Source organism: Haemaphysalis longicornis, unplaced genomic scaffold (assembly GCF_048455015.1).
Source record: "Haemaphysalis longicornis isolate Haplotype H1 unplaced genomic scaffold, Haemaphysalis longicornis Haplotype H1 scaffold_5, whole genome shotgun sequence".
Taxonomy (NCBI): domain Eukaryota; kingdom Metazoa; phylum Arthropoda; class Arachnida; order Ixodida; family Ixodidae; genus Haemaphysalis; species Haemaphysalis longicornis.
The window spans coordinates 116717592-116725515 of NW_027526385.1; the positions used below are offsets into that span (position 1 = coordinate 116717592).

At 45.8% G+C, this 7924-nt stretch overlaps 2 non-coding genes across 2 annotated transcripts; both read right to left on the reverse strand.

Moving 5' to 3' along the window:
* Window positions 1-73, reverse strand: Trnaa-agc (transfer RNA alanine (anticodon AGC)). The gene has a single exon. It is a non-coding gene; the product is annotated as a tRNA-Ala (tRNA).
* A 6576-nt stretch (window positions 74-6649) lies between these two features.
* On the reverse strand, window positions 6650-6722 carry Trnaa-agc (transfer RNA alanine (anticodon AGC)). Its single transcript has one exon. It is a non-coding gene; the product is annotated as a tRNA-Ala (tRNA).
* Between the last annotated feature and the right edge of the window lie 1202 nt (window positions 6723-7924).

Sequence of the window (7924 nt, forward strand, 5' to 3'; positions counted from 1 at the left end):
TGGAGGTGCTGGGTATCGATCCCAGTACCTCTCGCATGCTAAGCGAGCGCTCTACCATCTGAGCCACACCCCCGACAGGTCCGTTCTCGCGAAGAAGGTAACAAGAACCCCGGCGAGTTGCTAAGCCCGGTAGGTATCATTGCACAACCTTAATTTGTTCGGCGAGCGACCGGATTCTATTTGGGTCGCTGCCAAGGGTGACAGTTTAACGGGAGCAATAACACCACGTCGTTCTGGAACTTGTCCTTGTCACAATATTTTTTAAAAAAGTATTTTTTTGTCTCCAAAAAGACGCACAAACACAGTCGACTATTTGTATTTCGAGGTCTCTTAAGTAGAAGTTTCAGCCAATTAAAGTGATAAGGTGGTCCTTGCAATTTTGCCTGCAGTCCAATAGAATAAAATGCTCCAGAATTTGAAGCTAGCACTCATTATGTCGGTTAATTGGAAGCTATTTTGATTGCGAAGCATGGAGGTAAAATTCAAAATTTTCAAGCCCTAAAACAGCGCTTTGTTCTCTACGGATGTAGGCCGCATCGCAACTGAGGGCAGCACAAGGTTGCTAAAGCGGCAGAGCACGTGAGAATTGTGCCACCGTACGCATTTGTCTCTTTTGAGGTCCTCAACCTTCTTTGGTATACGCTCAGGGACGCGTGAGCAGTTTGTGTGGGTCATGTTTCAGACTTCGATTTTAGCTTTGTCTCAACTATCATGGCAACCCGTATGGTACACTCGACTTAAAGGGAAGATGAAGCGGTTTTAGAATTAAAAGAAAAGTTGACTAGCAGCAAGTACACATTGAATTGTTCATGTGTACGAAATATTTTCGCAATACATGCAATAGAAGCGGCGCAATGAGCAAACAAAAGTGGCCCGATGCCCCGCCCCCATCTCGCCGCGCGATGCCGGAAGACCGAAGAGCGCGGGCGAAAACCGGCTGAAAAACGTCATACCTGGACTTCCGGCTGGATCGGCCGGCTCCGTCATGCTCTTTTCGCCGTGTTTCCTTGTGAATGATACTTGTTGTTGTTGTGGTTGATAGCACTCATTTGTACAATTTTCGTGTTCAAAAAGTATGCACGAACGCCAAACGAGGCATACGTTATCATGCCGTATTCCTAAGCAGAATAATGCCAGGCCGGGATGCTTGATAACATACGGAAGCGACAGCCGAGGTGCTGTGCTTGATGACAGAGAATATACTACACTACGTTAAATACTTTGTAAACCGCTCCAATGCGTTTTTTTTTTGATGCGACGGACGTGAATGTTCACATTAGATTCTAGATTTAGGAAGGATGGGGAATACTGCTGTACCTTGAGCGGGGGTGTTTCGTTCCATTCCAGAAACCAAGTCACATTTGTTCAGGAAATACTTGTTCCCTTAAACGCGTCGGTTTTCTTTCTCTATGGGCTCAGGACAGTGTTCAAAAAAATAATTTTTTTGGCGAAACTAAAACAAGGGGCCAATCCTGATAGAAGTTCTCTCCCGGCTAAGAGGAAACAGTATTCCTACAAAGTAAAAGAACCAAGACAACCAGATTACTTATTTTGCAAGTATACATGTCACGAAGTGATGTTTGTCTGGAATTTAAAAAAAAAAAAACACCACTCCGAACCACCACCGTGCCATAATTTGTGTTGACTGCGGGGGCCTAATTTTTTGCCCGAGATTCCGTGTGGCTGCATATCATAGAGAGTGCTGCATATTATAACCATGCAAGCACTTGCTGTCACTGAACCTCAAGTGTGCTCCAGTGATAGTTGGTGATATATATAATGATGATACTAAAAAAATTAGGAGCGAAGAGTAAATATACGGCCTGTGTCCGACTAGCGCGGTAAATGCTTCAATCTAGAAATGCTGAAACAGGCCAACGAGTCATTATCACAAAAGTTTGGTGATTGTTACCTAAAGTAACGTAACTACAATGTAACTGCCTTGTCCGAGTGGTCTGTTAATTATAACGAGGGGGCCGTAATATTGTAGCAGAATGCGCAACGCACAAGCGAAAATCAAGCCCTACTACAGCCAATAATGCTGAGCAGGCACTAGTATGCTGCAGTGTTTCCAGAATAAATGCATGTGAAGCAGTAAGACGCCACTCATCGAAGTGCAGCTAGCAATCGCGGAGGCGCCGTTGCGCCGCTGCCGAAATGGCGCGCGCATGTGGGTCTGTGTACGGGGATGAGTAACGGGGCTGGGGTGGGCGACAACGAACAAAGGAAATGCGGAAGCAGAGTCTGCTTGTTGGTTTATGCGTGTACTGGCAAGATGTGTCTCGCATATACGTTTACAGCGCATGAATGCTATTTTTTCGCGCAGTGCACGTACGTGCTTTTCGTTGGTAGATTGTTTATAAAACGCCCATTAATCTTCGGCATAAATGGTTTTGTGTATAATAAGAAACAGTTAAGGCAGTACCTAATATTAACATAAGGTATAAAATCCCCCAATGCTGGTTGCTTAATTCAAAACTATTTTGATGGAACCCACTAGTCGACGTCACAGTCACTGCTTTGGGGTTCTCTGTCGTGTAAAGCAAATTTAAGCTTCAAGATAATTGAACCAACAGCACGGGAAATTATAAAACAAACTTCCAGTAATGTGCGAAGATTAAACTGCAAGCTAAATTGCCGCAAAGGCAACCGTGCGATCGTTCGCAATGCTTCCGACAACCCGCGCGGCCGAAGGGTGTCCTCCTTTGACGTCATGACGGGCGCAACCAATCAGGGGCGTCAAAAGACGAAAAGCGCGCGTCTTTCAAACGGGGCCGCGCTTTTTTCAAGATAAATGCCACTTGGACTCACGTACGATAAATTTCAATGTGGTATTCGGAATCAGCGCGCAAGAAACTATATAACTGTTAATCTAACTCAAATTTTTTGGAAAGCGCTTCAGCTTCCCTTTAACGACCGAAGTCGAGATTCTAAACTAAATCCAGAAGGTAGGCATGCATGTTGTGGATGAATAACGATGGTGTTCTTGCATGCGTATTGTTAAGTGGGAGTTCGGGTAATTGTAAGAGTTTTGTGCTCCAGTTTGACTTCGTAGTAGCGGTAGTCGGTGGTAAATCTACCCCCTTCCGCTGTGCTTTGTTTAGTCTTAATGGTCGCAAAATTCAGGGATGAGAAAAGAACTGCTCTAGTGGCGTTTTATTGGTACGGTAACTTGGGTTCTTTGCTGTGTTCAATAAAGTTCCAATTAAAATTTCGGAAGATGAGCTGGTACAAAATGTTTAGTTGGGCGTATTGGTGGGACGTAGTTGAATGCACAAGACGGGCGCTGACTCGCATTAAGCATGGTATTGCAAAGGAGCACAAATATATAGCCTACACATACGATCCGGTGTGTGAATACACACAAAAAAACTTGAAGCATCAAATGAAACCTGAATGAAGGCATCAGAGCCGCTTACATGACCCGGTCAAATCTAAAACCGCCTTCTCCTCCTTGTACAGCGTCAGGGAATGCTGGCTTACACACTTGTCCGGATTCTTGTTGAAATGATAAGCTTCCACAACTCCTCGTGTCAGCTGGCTCTGATGAGCAAACGAAACGTCGCATTTATCAAAGCGCGGCGTACAACCACACTATCTCTCGGCAGTGTGCTGATAGGTTGGAGGATTTCCCCTTCGTTAAGTTATTCTGGTGTTCCCGCAGGCACGTCTTCGCGCAGGCACGCGCTCCTGGAGAGCCGTGCTTCGCTAGCGCGAGGAGATTGAATTGGATCAAATTTGAATTGGATTGAATTGAAATGGAGTGGATTGGACTAAATTGAATTGTATTGGATTGGATTTGAAATCGTTTTAGCAGCAGTAAATCCTCTCACTGGTGATTTACGGTAAAAACAATCCCCGGTGCTTCGCCCACTCGCCATGATTCACTTCGTGGAGATGCGTGAATTTTTTGTATAGCGCAGTGCGCCGATGAGCGTTTTAAAGGGACACTGAAGTGATTTGTAAACATTGCGGGATTACTAGCGCAAATTGTAGTTCGGAGTCCGTAGGCCTTGTTTCGACCACTCTGGCCGCGTTTACGCGAATTTATTTAGTAGAAAAATCAATTCGAAAATGCTGTCCTCCTCTCTTTACGCTCGCCCATTTTCTGTGGCGTTTTCGTGTGACGTCAGCAGGAGATGAGCTGGAAAATGGCTGCGCTACTGCACGGTTCGCCGACCAGCCGACCTACCGATCGAGTCAGTCGGCCCAGAGTTTCGTCCGCCGGCCGCCGACGGGTCGTCGCTATTCGCTCGCTCAATTTAAACTAAGCCACAACACCTTTGTGAATGAAAGAATGTGCCTTTCTTTACTTTGTTAGTTTGTACACTGTGTCAAACTCAGTGTCCGGGTCGCTCCACACAAGCGCTGCACAAGTGCACGTGTGACGCTTAGCTGACTTTACGCTAGTAGGAAAATCTAAGGCCAATTCAAGGCGGGAGAAGAGTCAGCGAAGTCAATATAGGTACTATGAAAATAAAATCAACTGAAACTTTTACCGTACAGCGCAAAACTAGGGAGCAGGAAGCATTTTTCGCGCTGGGTAAACAAGCACAGCGGTCAGCACCACGACCGCACATCTGCGAACGCTTTTCCTTCAAAGAAATGCAATTGCTAGACGTGAGATATTGTGGAAGTTTGGGGGACGCTTACTGCAGGAGCGCTATACAACAAATAGTCACATAAAGTACTTGAAATGCTTAAAATAAATAAAAAGTGTAAACTGATTATACATTATAGACCTTATATATCCAGCCCGGTCAGTGCCGGCTCGTGGCCTAGTGGTTTGAGGCGCTGGGAATTACTGTTTTGAAAGTCGCAGGTTCAAATCCCCAAGAGTACATGTTTTTTTTTTTAAGTTGATTTTTTCGTATGCGGCCGATGTTTTCTGGACTGAGTTCACCCTTTTTGGGCCGTAACGTTCACTGCTCCACGAGCGAGATCGCAGAACGCGCGCATACTGGCAAAGACGCGCTAGCGAGTTCTCGTTGGCGTGCTGTTGCCACAAGCACCGACTGCTTGCGGGCAGTGGGTGCTTGGCCTGGTGCGAACTAGCTTTTTACGAACAGACATGAGTGAGGCAAGCTCCGAATATGCGGGAAAAGCGCATGGCATTTGAGAGTCTGCGGTGACGCGGAGGGCGTTCATCCACTGCGTAGGCCTCGTCTAGTGATTTCTACGATTCCAAGCCGCCCTGGGAGGTTTATCTTAGACATTTGACAGCCGACAACATGGCAGAAGCGCGGTACGGCGCTTACTGAGATATCGAGAATGGCCATCCAACAACGCCATCGGATGTCAAGCATGTTGTTTTACAGAACCGAAACCGAAACCGAAACTTGTTTGATTGCTAACCTTGGGCATCGTCCAATCACGGTGCCCCCCCCTCCTGACGTCACAGCCTTTAGTTGGTGCGGCCGCCGCAAACCGCGCATGGTAGTTTTTCTTCTTTCGCGCTTTGTAAAATAATTACCGATTTGTCAACCGGATAAACGATGAATAGTGTGTTAATTTGAGCCAGTCTACACAGTGCAAGCAAAAACGGGAGCTTGACAAATTCACTTCAGTGTCCCTTTAATGTGGCCGGTGCTCGCTGCAGGAAAAAGAGATTGCATATCTTTTGAATTCCAAAGTGTTTTCTCTCTTTTCCCGATTGTGTGCTTTACAACATCATTGCTACAGCCATTCTCTCCTTTCTCCCTCCTTATTGTTGCTTAGAGTTTGCCTCGCTTGACTATATTCAGTGCTCCGAACTAATAAAACCAATTCTTAGCGCAAGTATCTGCCTCTTCTTTCCTGTGTACCGTCTGTTACGCTATTTTCATACTTTTGACTATGTACCAGGTACTTTGAGTTGCTTTTTGTGCTCATTGGTACAATGAAATTGCTGTGACGATAAATCGGAAGATACTTTTATTTCACTTCTTACCGCACTAAATATAACCTACGAGTTTGAGGCTCGGCGTAAGTGGTGCTATTTTGTATATGTCATCTTCGTGTGAGATTAGGAACGGTACGCCGTGAACGTATTTGGACAAGACAACGATGAAAGCGAAATTCAACACGGGTATTTATATACGGAGTTTATTTTAATATTAGTCATGGTAATTTTATCCATGGACAATGTTGAATGGTGATTATACTAGTACGGTTTGGTGTTTGATGACACCATTTTCTTTGGAAAAAGAAAACGGCAATTTGCGATAAGCACCAAGAAATGAAATAGTTTCATCGAGGCTTTCCTTATTTCTTCTTTCTGAGGAAACATTCCTATTAGGTCGCCCCTTTAAGAGCCGTCTGTGTCGACCCCGTTAAGAAATAGACGCAAGGATAACCTCTCCTGTAGAAGTAATTGTGTAAGTGCAGTCTGTATCAAACCATACGCAAGGATAACCTTTCCTGTAGAAGTAATTATGTAAGAGCAGTCTGTGTCAAGCCTGTTAAGAAATAGACGCAAGTATAACCTTTCCTGTACGAGTAATTGTGTTTTTCAGAACCGGTTCATCTGTGACGCTTTTGCAATATCAGAGGCATAAAAGAATACTTGTTTTACAGTAGGCATAAAACAATACACAGAGTAGTAGAACATTTAACAGCTATACGCACGCAAGACTATTTAAAACAAGTGGTGCGTGAAAAACAGAAGTCGTGGAGGTGCTGGGTATCGATCCCGGTACCTCTCGCATGCTAAGCGAGCGCTCTACCATCTGAGCTACACCCCCGACACGCGCATCCCTTAAGACCAGAAGTACCAACAAGTATATAGGCTCAGTGGGTATCATTGCGCAACCTTCATTAGGCGCGGAACTGGATTAGATCGGGGTCGGGCGCAAGGGCGACAGGAAAACGAGAGCGACGAAGTAAAGTCACGCAATTTTACTGCCCGTTCTTTTTTCAGAGAGGAAACTATTGCAATCACGCCACTGGCTGCTCTATTTTCGCGAAAACCGTTCACCTGAGGCGGACAGAGTTTTTTAAGTGCGAATGCACTTCTTAAGCGAGCCTGAATCGTCCGCCGCCGTAGTCCGCATAGCAACAGCTGCGGGTGCGCGCGCTCCTCGTCTTCCCTAGCAACAGGGGGAGATGGGCGCGCGCTGCCTGGCAGCTGACATGGCACATACCCACGTGGGGATTGGCCAGGAATCGGGCGTGAGAAGGGCTAATGCACCCGCTTAAAGGAGTACTGACACGAAATTTCAAAGCTGAGATCCGCTCTAGCAACAAGTACAACGACAACACAAATAGGTGTCTGTGAATAAATGCATCTTTCTTTCTTTGTAGTTGTGTGTGTGTGTGTGTGTGTGTGTGTGTGTGTGTGTGTGTGATCTCTCTTTCGCGAACATTACCGAACCGCGCAAATTCAACTCGTGCATTCTCACTTTCACATTCTTCCCCTCGGGGAAATGCGGGGAATTTTTTACTCTCAAGGTACCACGCCATTCTTCTGAACATCATTTTCTTCATAATTTTACCGACTCAGCTTAGCGCAGCTAGCAATTGGAGAGAATCATACGTCGTTGGTGGTTTAGCAGGTTTTGGGATGCCACTAGCGTAGCTAGTTTCCACTGGGAATGTGCTGTGCCACAGAGCCAGATTGAATTACAATATTCTAAGAGATGAAATCGAAAGTGACGGGACAGGCGAGAACTGGCCTCGTAGCTTATTTCGTATTGACCCGGTGAAGAATTTTTGTTGGCACGAGGAATGGCTGCGTTGAGTTCGTGTATGGAAAGAGGAAGGTCGATGGCGGGGCAAGCTGCAAGCGGGGCTTCAGAGGGAGCACTGGTGGGGCGTGCTGGAGGTACTGATCTTGTAGACAGTAAGGAACAACACTCTTCAGCCGCATCCTTTATTGAAATGTCATCATGAAACGATGCCGCTCGAAATAGGTATAGCTGCTGAACATTGTTGCGCATTCCCTTAA